Raw genomic sequence first — 13587 nt, 5'->3', positions numbered from 1 at the left:
TCCGGAAACCGCGCTACGATTGGAACTGCGCTGTCACGTCTAAATAACCCGCTCTTCTTTAAGAAAACCGCGAGGCGAGCGGTTTCTGACATCCATTAATTCACCTCATTTTTTCACAACCGCAAATGTTTTGTTTAGCATACATATTAGTTACATAGGTGTCACGCATGAAGTTTATAGTTATTTTAAATAATTATGATAGAGTTACAGGTTTAGGTTAGCGGGGTGCCTGTAAGCGGCATCGGAGACGACGGTGTTACTCAAACAGCCCATAGCGTTATCTTTTAACAAACTATCGTATTGCGCGTTTCTAAGACAAAATCTGTAACAGCGTTCATTAATATGTTGAAATGAAAGTAAACATACAAAACTTTATAATGACCGTGAGTTCAATATAGCCTAACACCCATAGACAAATGTTTGTTCTAACGCTTTCGCACTAAAATTGCGAGATTTCCTGACTTTGCCGTGTTTAATGGATGCTAGATCTCATCACGCCGCAGCGAATTGTAAACCACACACTTCCTCATCGCATTACGCTAAGAAACTGCACATGGTTAAAGCTATTACACCATAAACTGTCTAAAGTTGTTAATGTACAAGCACAGTAAACTATTTCTACAAAAAATATCATTGCACTACTGTTTTTGCATATAATACATCATTCAACAATACTTTTGCACACTCATTCAACTATTTATTACCAGCCGTTCTCACGTTCCTGCTGTTCATAATGTATATATAATCCTTCATTGCTCCGTTCATAATGTACATACGATCCCTACATTGCATTCATATTTATATTCTGTACTCTGATCAATATATATCGTATATAGCAACTACGCTGTATAGTCTGTACATCATAGCTTTACTTACTCTGCACTTTTATGTATACAAAACACTATATTCTTGCACTTCTGGTTAGATGCTAACTGCATTTCATTAGCTCTGTACTTGTACTCTGCATAATGACAATAAAGTTGAATGTAATCTAAACAAGTACAATCGTACGCTTCCAGGACTCTGCTCATTCTTTCTGTTTCAATTTGTTTAAACGGACTTTCGCATTCTTATCTTATTTTCACCAACTAAGCGTTATTCCTAGGCCTCGCGGATTGTTTTCTAGTTTTGGCCCTCAAATTCTTTGTTCATACGTAGCGATATCTCTGTGAATTTGCTCGATTTCATAAAATATCTTTTACGCTATATCATTATCCTATCCTAGTTTATATCAGATACAAGTTTGTTTCTTCATATTTCTCGTAAGTCAAACCCCTAACCACGGCCCTTCACCCTCCTCCGCTTTTTGAGCGCAACACCCACAACCTATTTTTTGGTAGAATGTACAGAAGATCCACCGCTACTTCCTCATGACTACGGCTAGTCTTTATCCCCTGTGAGCGGCTGACCTCATAAACTCTGCAGTTATCGCAGGTTTTCTTATGATCCGCGAACAAGGGTTTTACAGCGCGGTCGATGGAGTATCTATCAGTATCTACCTGGACTGACAGAATCGTCTTTGTCTGAAACTGACGCACTCTCAAATTTTCAAATAATAAGGCTTCGACGGATCTGAACCATTTGAAAAAACACTGGATCGTCGTGGATTTAAAAAAAAAACACTGGATCGTAGTGGATTTTAAAACGCTTGGTTTACTTCTTGGAACAAAATCTGAAAAGGATGTCCGCCACTACCAGCGCTGCTGCGGATGATCGAGTGGAGTGCGGCGGTGACGAAGGAAAGATGTGTCCTGTAAAAGCCAACATAGACTCTATGTTTAAACAATGTTACAGAGAGCAAATGATTGATCTGATGCATAAAATCATAGACGATGCGTCTGATCCGAATCATGATTGTACGGTGGATTCCAAGCGCGTAACAAATCTCAAGAAAGAAATGGACGTTGTAAGAAGTCTGAAAAATAACCCGTGGCCCGATTTGACAAGCTTGTATACGACCAGCAGGGCGCCGATTTGTGTAACGACCAGAAAAATTCTGTATGTGACGGCCGAATGTAGCGGCGAGATGTACATTAACGAGACTCTCTGTCTGTGTACGTGCATAACGGATTTGTGTGTGATGTTAGTCGCTAAACATTACGGTTTCGCCATACCTGAAATTATTGAAACCGTCATCGATTTCATAGTAGAACAAAACTTGAGGGCCTGCCGAGATTTTCTTTTCTGGCTAGATAACTTGTGATGTCATGTCATCCCTATTGTTTGTAATAACAATTTAATCACTTTCTTCATTACTTCATTGTAAATTCAACACTGTTTTGTTGAAATAAAAGTTTGAATCCTCTCATCGGATATTCTTTCTCAGAGTTCATTTTTTGGATTTTAATGATTTAGCACATTACAATGAGTATACTGTCGCGGATACTCTAACGGGGGGTAGAATGGACGGGAGTAGATGTAAGAGAAATATGAAGAAACAAACTTGTATCTGATATAAACTAGGATAGTATAATGATATAACGTAAAAGATAATTTATGAAATCGAGCAAATTCGCAGAGATATCGCTACGTATGAACAAAGAATTTGAGGGCCAAAACTAGAAAACAATCCGCGAGGCCTAGGAATAACGCTTAGTTGGTGAAAATAAGATAAGAATGCGAAAGTCCGTTTAAACAAATTGAAACAGAAAGAATGAGCAGAGTCCTGGAAGCGTACGATTGTACTTGTTTAGATTACATTCAACTTTATTGTCATTATGCAGAGTACAAGTACAGAGCTAATGAAATGCAGTTAGCATCTAACCAGAAGTGCAAGAATATAGTGTTTTGTATACATAAAAGTGCAGAGTAAGTAAAGCTATGATGTACAGACTATACAGCGTAGTTGCTATATACGATATATATTGATCAGAGTACAGAATATAAATATGAATGCAATGTAGGGATCGTATGTACATTATGAACGGAGCAATGAAGGATTATATATACATTATGAACAGCAGGAACGTGAGAACGGCTGGTAATAAATAGTTGAATGAGTGTGCAAAAGTATTGTTGAATGATGTATTATATGCAAAAACAGTAGTGCAATGATATTTTTTGTAGAAATAGTTTACTGTGCTTGTACATTAACAACTTTAGACAGTTTATGGTGTAATAGCTTTAACCATGTGCAGTTTCTTAGCGTAATGCGATGAGGAAGTGTGTGGTTTACAATTCGCTGCGGCGTGATGAGATCTAGCATCCATTAAACACGGCAAAGTCAGGAAATCTCGCAATTTTAGTGCGAAAGCGTTAGAACAAACATTTGTCTATGGGTGTTAGGCTATATTGAACTCACGGTCATTATAAAGTTTTGTATGTTTACTTTCATTTCAACATATTAATGAACGCTGTTACAGATTTTGTCTTAGAAACGCGCAATACGATAGTTTGTTAAAAGATAACGCTATGGGCTGTTTGAGTAACACCGTCGTCTCCGATGCCGCTTACAGGCACCCCGCTAACCTAAACCTGTAACTCTATCATAATTATTTAAAATAACTATAAACTTCATGCGTGACACCTATGTAACTAATATGTATGCTAAACAAAACATTTGCGGTTGTGAAAAAATGAGGTGAATTAATGGATGTCAGAAACCGCTCGCCTCGCGGTTTTCTTAAAGAAGAGCGGGTTATTTAGACGTGACAGCGCAGTTCCAATCGTAGCGCGGTTTCCGGATCAGACCTTAAGCACGATCAATGACTAAAACGGTCAAAATCATCCCGCCTTTCACTTAAATAAACGGCTTATCAACACCGGTTTATTTATTGAAATACTGTACAAAGACAACCAAACAATAATGTGCAGTATACGGTAGTAGAAAAAAAAAAAGCTATTTACAGAGTTGCATTAAAACTTTCACAATAGTTTAGAAGAGTGGATTTCACTATTAGGTCATTGTTATTCTGATACACATTTCCTGTATAAAAGACTATATCTATAGCCTTTTCAGGTGAATGTAGCGCAATCTTATGGATCTTAAATGTAATCACGTTACAACGGGGCGACATAGTCCCTCTAGCAAATCCGTCAACAGTAGACAAAGCAGAAAAATCTCAGCGCGCGGTAGATGATAATGCTTACGACCGAAGGGGAGTACGCATAGGCCTACTCTTTAATGTAATGCGGAAATGTTGAAACAATGTGAACGTGGTCATCGGCTATATAAACAAGAGCTCTAGATGTAGGGGCTATATTGTTATGCTGTAAAATCCCTATGAACAGGCAGTGTATGTTTGACCGCAGTCAGAGAAAACTGCAAAACAACGTGTCAACAGATCGGTCGACTATCTCTGGTAAAAATAAATAAATAAATAAAATTATACATGTTTACGAGTCACACATTGACAATTTTTTGTCTTATGTGACCATTACAGCTAAAATCACTGCATTATGAAATGCAAAAGTGTGTACGGCATTTTTCTATGACCGTTACAAAAGTGAGAACGTCGTAGTTCTCAAATGTGTTTGTATTACAACGGTAGCCCATCTAACAAATCTGGAGAAGTGGAGAAGCAAAGATGTTTAGCACATACACTAGAGATGTTGCTTTATTTGAATCGAAGAAGATGGCCGTAGGAACTGATAACATTGTTTAATGTCGTTGTGTCGTGTTTTGTCAAAATAATAAAAAAGTTTGGGCAATTTTTCTTAAATGAATAGAATACGCTCACCCCGCTCTCTTTCCCACGCGAGATTTAGCATGAACTTACAGGAGTCTTAAAAATAAAAATGTGAATTGCGTCATCGGCTATCCGAACCCGATGACTTAATCTAACGGAGTAATAAAAATATAATTTACAAATCAACAGTTAACAAAAAAAAAAAAAAAAAATACTTTAACAATTGTATTCTGAATTCTATATGCGTTGTAAGCGTTAGTTTGCTTGCTATACTCTCTTTCATAGTGGTTTGGTCGCTCAAATACACAAAAGGTTATGGATAAAATGTATCTCACAAGAGTGTGGAAACTTTAACGCGCTCAAACGTAAACGAGTGTACCGTTTGATTTGTTTTGGTTGTAATAGTTTAAAGTGTAAAACAGCTAGACTTCATTTTTGCTTCGATGCTTCATGCGATCACACTTTTGGACAGACACAAAGTTGAGCTAAAAGAAATATCTCGAAGAGAAAAACTGTAACTTAATTTCTTAATTTTCATTTATTCCTATTATGATGACGCCGCACAAAGATCGCATAAAAACCTAGGATTCGACAAACAAAATGTGAACGGACCTCCGAAATCTTGATAGGGCTAAATCTCGAGGTGTAAGAAAAGTGTGATTTACAAAACATTTTGATTCTTAGATGTGAAACACCCTTGACATAATCTGTTGGCATCTACAAAACAGTCAAAGTGTATGTTTTCTGTTCTAGGTAAGAACATTTACACCGAGTGTTATAGGCCGGGTAAATAATTTGAAAATAGTATTTCTGTCGAATGAGAAAAGTTCAGCGTACATTTAAAAAAAAATTCTGATGTAGAAATTATGTTTCAGCCAAACACATCCAAAGAGAAAGAGTTTTCTACTCCGAGAAAAGCACTCGGGTGGATAAATTATATGAAGAGACCATAGACGGTGTGCCTTGCTTTAGTGACACACAATGTGTTTAAACACATTTCAAATTGTGGGTGTAATTATTTTAGTGACTTTAAGCAAGATGTATTTTTGTTATTTTACAGTACGTATACAATCTACAGGATAGAAGGATGGGGATACAGTAAAATACAACTATAAACTTTAAGAAAAGTTAACTTTCATTACACTATTGTAAAGGGATCTTACAGTAGGCTAAATGAAAAGCACTACGTAATAAGGCTGAAGGGCAAACAACTGATGGAAAACACACGTTGGGGGGATACTGTCGGTTAAATATATTGTTTTAAATAAGGATTTAAATACAAAAGTAAGTACTTTTAATACAAAGCATATAAAATAGAACTACAGCCTGTTAGATGTACAGGCGGTCATTTTAATATTTTTGCTTTTAAATGCAGGTATTTTGGGACGGCTAAGCAGAGGGCCTGCAAATGTCTTTCCTGCTCTGTGTCTGAAAGTACCGTGGATATGTGAAAGGTTTACGACCGTAGCAACGCACATAAATTACATCTCTAGGACGCGTGGGTCTTTCCTGAACCATCTTTAATGGTTGAATACGATCGAGGGTCTTTCTTCTAAAAGATAAAGCAACTTCATCTAAACTTCACAGTCTATACTGTGACAAACAAACGAGCTCCTCAGCATAGATTTAAAGCAAAATCAATATTTTAAGTTTTATTTTTAAAAAACATACAGAAAGACTTTGGCTTCATGTTTCATTGTGTGTGTGTGTGTGTGTGTGTGAGAGAGAGAGAGAGAGAGAGAGAGAGAGAGAGAGGGAGAGGGAAAGGGAGAGAGAAAGAGAGTGTGTGTGTGTGTGTGTGTGTGTGTGTGTGTGAGGGAGAGAGAGGGAGAGATAGAGAGAGAGAGAGTGTGTGTGTGTGTGAGAGAGAGGGGGGAGAGTGTGTGTGTGTGTGTGTGTGTGTGTGGGTGTGGGTGTGAGGGAGAGAGAGAGAGAGAGATGGTATGAAAACTTTGAAGATGGTGCTAAAAATAAGAACTTTAAAGAATCTAAAGTGATTAATGCATGACGCATCTAATATAATATAATCATATATATGATATATGATATAATATGATATAAATAATTTTTTATTATATAATATTATATAAAAATATAAAATATTTTAGGTAATATATATCATCATTTTGTTGAATTAAGAATCAACGGACATCAGATGTACTGGGGGTACTGATTATTAAAAAAACATTACATTAATGTTAGCTTTGAAATAATGTACACCATTGACTTAGATCATGCGGTCTGGAACTCCACCCTCGCCTGCGCGGGGTGTGTGTGAAGCAGCCCCTCGGGTCTCACATACATTTCACTACGAGGACCTGTGAGATTCTGTTTATGATTTAATCATTTTTATGTTATTTTATAAGTCGTATTATTTTATTTTGGGGATATTTCATTCATGTTTGGACATCTCTCACCGGTCTAAAACTGTAAGGGATAATTTTTTTATATGTATCATCAGAAATGTTTATTGTATATATACTATGCTATCACATTTAAAATAAGTTATCTTTTAAAAAAAAGAAGAGTATGGTGTGTTTTTTAAGTTTGATTAACTTAAATGTTGAATACCTTTTTTTGTTTAATGAATTGCTTTAGTAGCCCGATGTCATTATATAATTATTTATTTCCATATTCTTTAACCCCTGGAGACTGAGTGGCTTTTGGGGACTGGAGATATTTTGACACCCCTCAGACGTTGGTGTTTTTCATTATCCTAAAACGTATTAGTGGCTAAAAGTCTGAATATCCCATAATATGTGATCAGCATGATTGTACATGTCTGTAATTTTGAGAAGGCTGTGTTTATGATTAGTTTTTGTTTAAAATATGTTTAAAATGTGTTTGTATATGTTGTATAAGTATTGATTGAATACATGATTAAAAAAAAATGTATGATAAAATTATTTGTTTTGGTTTAGTAACATGTCTGTTACTGCGATGTGTTTTATAAAAACGATGAATACTTGTTTAAAATGTATGTTCCGGTTTAGTAACATGCCGTCATATATAATTTAATATTGTTTAAAATAGAGATAAGTCTCTTTTTAACTTGATATGTCCACGCGTATGTCCGCTTGTTTATATGGTTTATCAGAATACAAATTTGTATAGCGCCGTGGATATTATAGTGATATAACAAGGTACGTGTGGCTTATGATGAAATTTATAGGCTAGTCATAATTCAGATCGCTTAAAAGTGTACGTGCATGCAGCATTTTATTGTATGGTGGTACTGTAGGTGTACGGTTAAAATAAATAATAAAACAGCTTTTTGAAAAAGATATGATATAAAGATGGATATAAAAGGTTTTAAATATAATATAGAAAATGTCTTGCAACAAATAATGTGAAATGAATTTAACTGAATTGTGTCAATGACACGTCCGGGTTCCTCAATAGACCATATTCTTCATTCTGTTCAATTATATATCCCCCGATCCTGGTAAAATGTATATTTTTTAGTGATGAACAAAACTAATGTAAATGTTTTGTTTTATATTGTTTGTGAATGTATAATGTGTTTATATTCATTAAAAGAAGAAAATAAGACTTGGAGACGAATGTGTGTACACAGGCATTAGAGGGAGAGAGAGGGAGAGAGAGAAAGGGGGTACAAGAGATGCTAGACGCGCACCAGCCGTAATTCATAGGTGAACCGTCAGAAAACTGTCAAAATCATGGTACTCCCGTGTGAGATACGTTTGGTTTTAATTAAAAATTGCTTTGAAGATATTATGATTGGTTAGTAAATTCGGAAGAAAGTGAAGTGTAGCGTGCAAACGAAGACGCTGTGAATACTTGCAGGTCAGGAAGGTGATGTGAAAACATCTCTTTCCTGCTCTCTAAAAAAAGAAAAAGAAAAAAAGATCTCGTTTTATCTGAAACAGTCGGTTTCAGTATATTTTTTTATACGGTTTAATTTATAACCTTTTTTTTAAAAGAACGGAATGTTTTTTCAACCTTAGTTAAATTGTTTTTAGATTATGTATATTATATAAACTATATAATGTTTTATATATATATAAATGTGAAATAATTAAAATGTGTTGTAGATTATATAAATTATATAATGTTTTATATATAAATGTGAAATAATTAAAATGTGTTTTAGATTATATAAATTATATAACTGAAATGTTTTTCAATCTTTAATTGTTTTATATATATAAATTATAGGATGTTTTATATATATAAATGTAGAACACACAGACCCCATTTATACACCGCTCATAAACGTAATGGGAGGGGGAGAAGCCGTATAACCACACACACATAACCGTATAACTGTGATAAACTTCAAACAAACTAACTGACACAGAGTTCAAACAACCTAACTGACACAAACTTCAAACAAGCTAACTGACACAAACTTCAAACAAGTTATCTGGCACAGACTTCAAACAAGCTAACTGACACAAACTTCAAACAATTTATCTGGCACAGACTTCAAACAAACTAACGGTCAATAGGGTAAAACTTTCTGTCAAAACCACATGATCGATGCGTGAGGAGTCTTTCATCTTCCGTTTAAACTAGCCGTCAAAACCATGATTTAGAACTAACTAGGTCAATAGGGTAAAACTTTCTGTCAAAAGCACATGATCGATGATTGCAAAGGTCATAGGCTAACCCTTGAAGTCGGAAAGTTCCGCCCATCCATCATAAGGTTACCGGAAGTTCAACCTGTCAAAAGGTCAAAGGTCAAAGTCATAAATCATCTTGGCATAAGCTACCGTATAATAACTACTCTGATTAAAAACATTTGTCATTTGATCTGTAAAAAAAAAAATCATATGCCCAATGAAATGTTCACAATAAGATCTGCATTTGGAAAATAGATAGCTTTAATATTTAATTAATTGCTGACTTTAGCATTCCTTAATGTACTAAGACTTAGATAATAAAAGAACAAATTTAGTGTACACCAGATTGATGACGCACTGTATACTATGTGCAATCAAGCAGATACACCCAAAACATGAAACAGTGCATGTCCACTTTTTCTGTGGCACTAGTCCCCGAAGTATTTTTTCCATTAAGTTTTCCACAGAATTTTTTCTGTCTTCACTAAAGCATTATAAGCCACGAACCAAACCAACCAGCTGTGAGGTGAATCGCAACATTACAAAATTGTATTTGAAACAGAAGTACCTCATGAGTGCAGGTGTGCCCTGCCGAGCTCTCTGATTGGTGGAATTTTCTCCATATCATCATGGATCATGTAGTTTTTCAACATGAATAACGCTGTTAAACATGATTCTTCAAAAACAATGTGTCTTTCTCTAAAGATTTACAAGTTAACATTAAAAATCTATTTCCCTTTTGAGTTTTTGAGTTTTTTTTTTTTTTTACTTCCAGAACTGTTGCACTCTATATTGTATGATCATGCTAAATTAAACGATAAGCATTTTTTTTTAATAATGGCTTTCTATGGGGAAATGTTTAAAATGTGTTTATATTTTGTGCACATCTGCTTACCTGTATGCATCATTAATAAGATGCATGTGGAATTGGCCCTTAATATCACAGTCTTAGTACGGTAGTCCTTAGTACCAATCTGATAAAAAAATAACTGGCAGGCAGCTAAGGAAAGCTTTATTTGGCCCTCCAGGTGAGCGTTCATAACATCACGTGAAAACTATGAATAGATGTGCAGCTGTAAGCCTCAATTTGTTTACTGCCAGATGATTTAATACAGGCCAGTACTTCACCATCAAACACTAAAACTCTGCTTTTCTTCAGGCTGTGCTATAAAATTTGCTAAATTTCTCAAGCAAAAGTCATAACTACATCATCACTATAATACAAAAAAAAAAAAAAAACAATTCCACTGATGCAACTTTTCAGTGCACTGAAGACAAAACATATAGTAAAACATGTCATAGCTAGTAAGGTCTCAGAATTAACTAAATTAAACTGCTGCTATTTAATAAAGAAATTCTTACTGATCAAATAACCACAGATTTCTCCTCTAAGTACTACAGTAAGTTAAAAAATCACCTAACGTCAAACACAATGAAAATTGCAGAACCCATGTATTAAAGTGCACCTCATCAAATGCGGGTCCTTAAGAGGGTATACGTCATCCACTAATGATGCAACACTGTCCTTTGAGTCTCAAAGTCTTGTCCATTATTCCTTGACATGTGGGAGGGGGGTGTGAACTAATCAAAGACAGCACATGGCTCAGCTCCCACAGGAGTGAACATAATAGGTCATCTTACAGCATCACCTGGCTCACTTACAAATAAAGAGGGATAATTCAACACCCGCCAATGAATGAAGACTGTTTCCTTAGAGATGGGCAACAGTGATTCTTTTAACTCAGCTAACAGATCTTTATTCTTCAGTCCAGACAAAAGCTTACATAAAAGCCAGTATGAGTGTTTTTTGCAAAATGCAACAGCAACAGGGTTTTTTTACTTTTGGTTTAGGTTTGGTCTCTTATGTCATTTTAGATGTGTCAAACAAATGGGCAAATATTTGAAAATAAAAAAGTCTTAGTGCTTTTAGTATTCCAAAATAATGTCCTTTCAGGAAAAAAGAAAAGAAAAATTTAACTTAAGGTTGAGTAACCGATGACATCGTTTTCATTTTTGGGTGAACTATCCCTTTAAGTGGTAAAGCAGCATTGATATTGAACAAGTCAAAGGACAACAGTTAAGTGGTACAGTAGATTACAAGATTAAAGAAAGCAAGAATATCTGGCCCAACAACCAGTGAGATTCAGTGATGTAGGTTATGATTGCACCGATTATATCCTCTAAGGTGTGTAACGTTATTTACACTCTTAAAAGATTTTCCTGGATCAACATTCTTTGTTAAACCAGCCATTATTATTAATTGATTATTTACTGAGTTTCAGTGTTAGTCAGAGCGTCACATAAAATAATGAAACTAATTACCAAAACCAGAGTAAGCCAATAGCTATTCTGGTTTCTTGAAATCGATTTTTTCTTAATTACTTAATTTATCAGTAATAAGGAGCTTTACTGTACATATAAATATTTACCTCTATAAGAGCTTTAGATTTTGTTGCTCCATGACTAGAGATGTTGAGAGTGAAAACAGTCATTATGTCACCTCGCTATAAACAAAAGCAGAAAGGACGTTTCCGCTTGGCAGGCGAAGATTTATCACATTTAAGTCTACACACATCATAAAGCATAACATTTTCACCACACAATCTATTAATGTTCGAGCGAGGCAAAATGTCTTTTGGCGCTCCTTGCACACTTAGCTAAACGTAAATGGATTCAAAACAAATCACTCAGGTTTTTCTGACATATTTGTAATAAGTAAATCTTTATTAAAAGTACGAAGTCGTACCCTGTAAACATTAGATAACCCTCGTCCTAGCAATAGGCTATGCACTGAAATTGCCTTTTAATATAACAGAAATGATCACATCAAACTAATGGCTTTACGTTCATTCAATACCATACATAAACAGTTCACCATCTAATAGTGGCCAACGATTTAATCAATCATTTAAAAGAGCAGATGATGAAATTAAAGGAAGAAAAACACGTTAAAAGTTTTCTTACCTTATCGAAACGCGTTTGCCCAGTAGGTGTCCAGATAGTGAACTTTGGAGGAACGTTCCGTGTGTGCGTTCCTTCCTTCCTTCCTTCCACACCTAACGGGACAGGTAGCTAACAACTGACACGGTAACTCAACCAAAGGAGGTTTAAAAGAATATGAGACCAAATTAAAAGGCACTCGCACCGGCGGACACGACAAGCATGTTTAGAAACAATAAAAAAGTGTCTGAATTAAAAGCACAAGCTGTTTGTTTGCTCTCCTCCAGTCGTTCTTTGTGTTGTCATATGAGTACTGTACCTGCGCTTGTGCTTACAGAAGCGAAACAGCACCAGTGCTGCTGACAGCTTATGGGCGGGACTTGTGCAATGTGGGCGGGGCCAAATGCTACTCTGTCTTATTGTGCTCCCTACTGTCCAGTCTGATGATTCAAATGATTGTGCAAAGCTTGAAACACCACATTATATTTTAGTGCATTTATTATGTATTTGTTATTTACATTAATAATTGTATTATTATTGTGTTATTGTTAATATTATTATTAATAATTGTAAGTTGTCAAAGAAGAAATCACAGTTTGTGATTTTGTGAAAGTTTAAAAGAGCCTTTGACCAATATAAAGCTAGGAACTCTAACGCAGTAGTGGATTTTTTAAATATGTTGAATCCTTATGCAGTCTTATTCAAACAAAAGACTTGTAGGCTAATGTAGTCCTATGTATAGTTCTTGTATACAATTATTTCTAACTTTTTTCTCTGTTTCTTTTTATTTGTATTATTTCTTGTTCACAAATTGTAGTTTTTAATAAAAAAGCCAATTTTCTTCCAACTGGAAGAATAAAAAAAATATGTTAAATTAAGGTGTGCTTTCAAATGAATAGTAGAACATAATGCTTTAAATAGTGTAATTGAAGAACCATACAACTAAAAACTAAAATCCAGCTGAATTGTGCTTTATTTGTGGACCATTTGGCCTTGAGGAAGAATGTTAGAGAGACAATTTTAAAATTGGAAAGCCTTTGAAAGCATTTGAAAGTTCGATTAAATTCAGTTTTATTTTGTACAAATTCAAAAAAATTCTACCACCTTTAGTGGACTTTGCTATCCTTGGTACTAGCAAAATCCAGAGTTTTGTGACCTAAGGGAGCGTGATGGATTGTAGCGTGGTAGAAGACTAGTAGCCTACACAGGAGCTAAGCCATTAAGGGCTTTAGGTAAATAATAATATTTTGTAACTGATACGGAACTTAATAGGTAGCCAGTGCAGAGACTGTAAAAGGATGATAAACACAATTCTGGAGCACTGGACCCCAAATCCAAATTGCATGTTGTTTAATGAGAGAAAAATGGAAAGAAACAGAGAACATACAACCCATGAATTTGGGAAAGCAATCACGCAAGAGACAACTGCTTCC

General features: G+C 35.2%; 1 protein-coding gene across 4 annotated transcripts in view; it reads right to left on the bottom strand.

The window, feature by feature from the left end:
- LOC113058561 (glycerophosphodiester phosphodiesterase domain-containing protein 5-like) overlaps positions 1 to 12514 on the bottom strand; it is a 55501-nt gene extending 42987 nt beyond the window's left edge. For 2 of the 4 annotated variants that reach the window (XR_003278007.1, XM_026226563.1), the window contains exon 1: positions 12179 to 12514. The gene's annotated coding sequence lies outside the window, so the exon portion shown is untranslated. The remainder of the gene's footprint in view (positions 1 to 12178) is intronic. The other 2 variants (XR_003278008.1, XM_026226565.1) reach the window with 1 other exon arrangement.
- Positions 12515 to 13587: the final 1073 nt, after the last annotated feature.

Source organism: Carassius auratus, chromosome 40 (genome assembly GCF_003368295.1).
Source record: "Carassius auratus strain Wakin chromosome 40, ASM336829v1, whole genome shotgun sequence".
Classification (NCBI taxonomy): Eukaryota; Metazoa; Chordata; class Actinopteri; order Cypriniformes; family Cyprinidae; genus Carassius; species Carassius auratus.
Note: the sequence above shows the minus strand (reverse complement) of the source record. Positions and strands in the feature narration are given on the sequence as shown.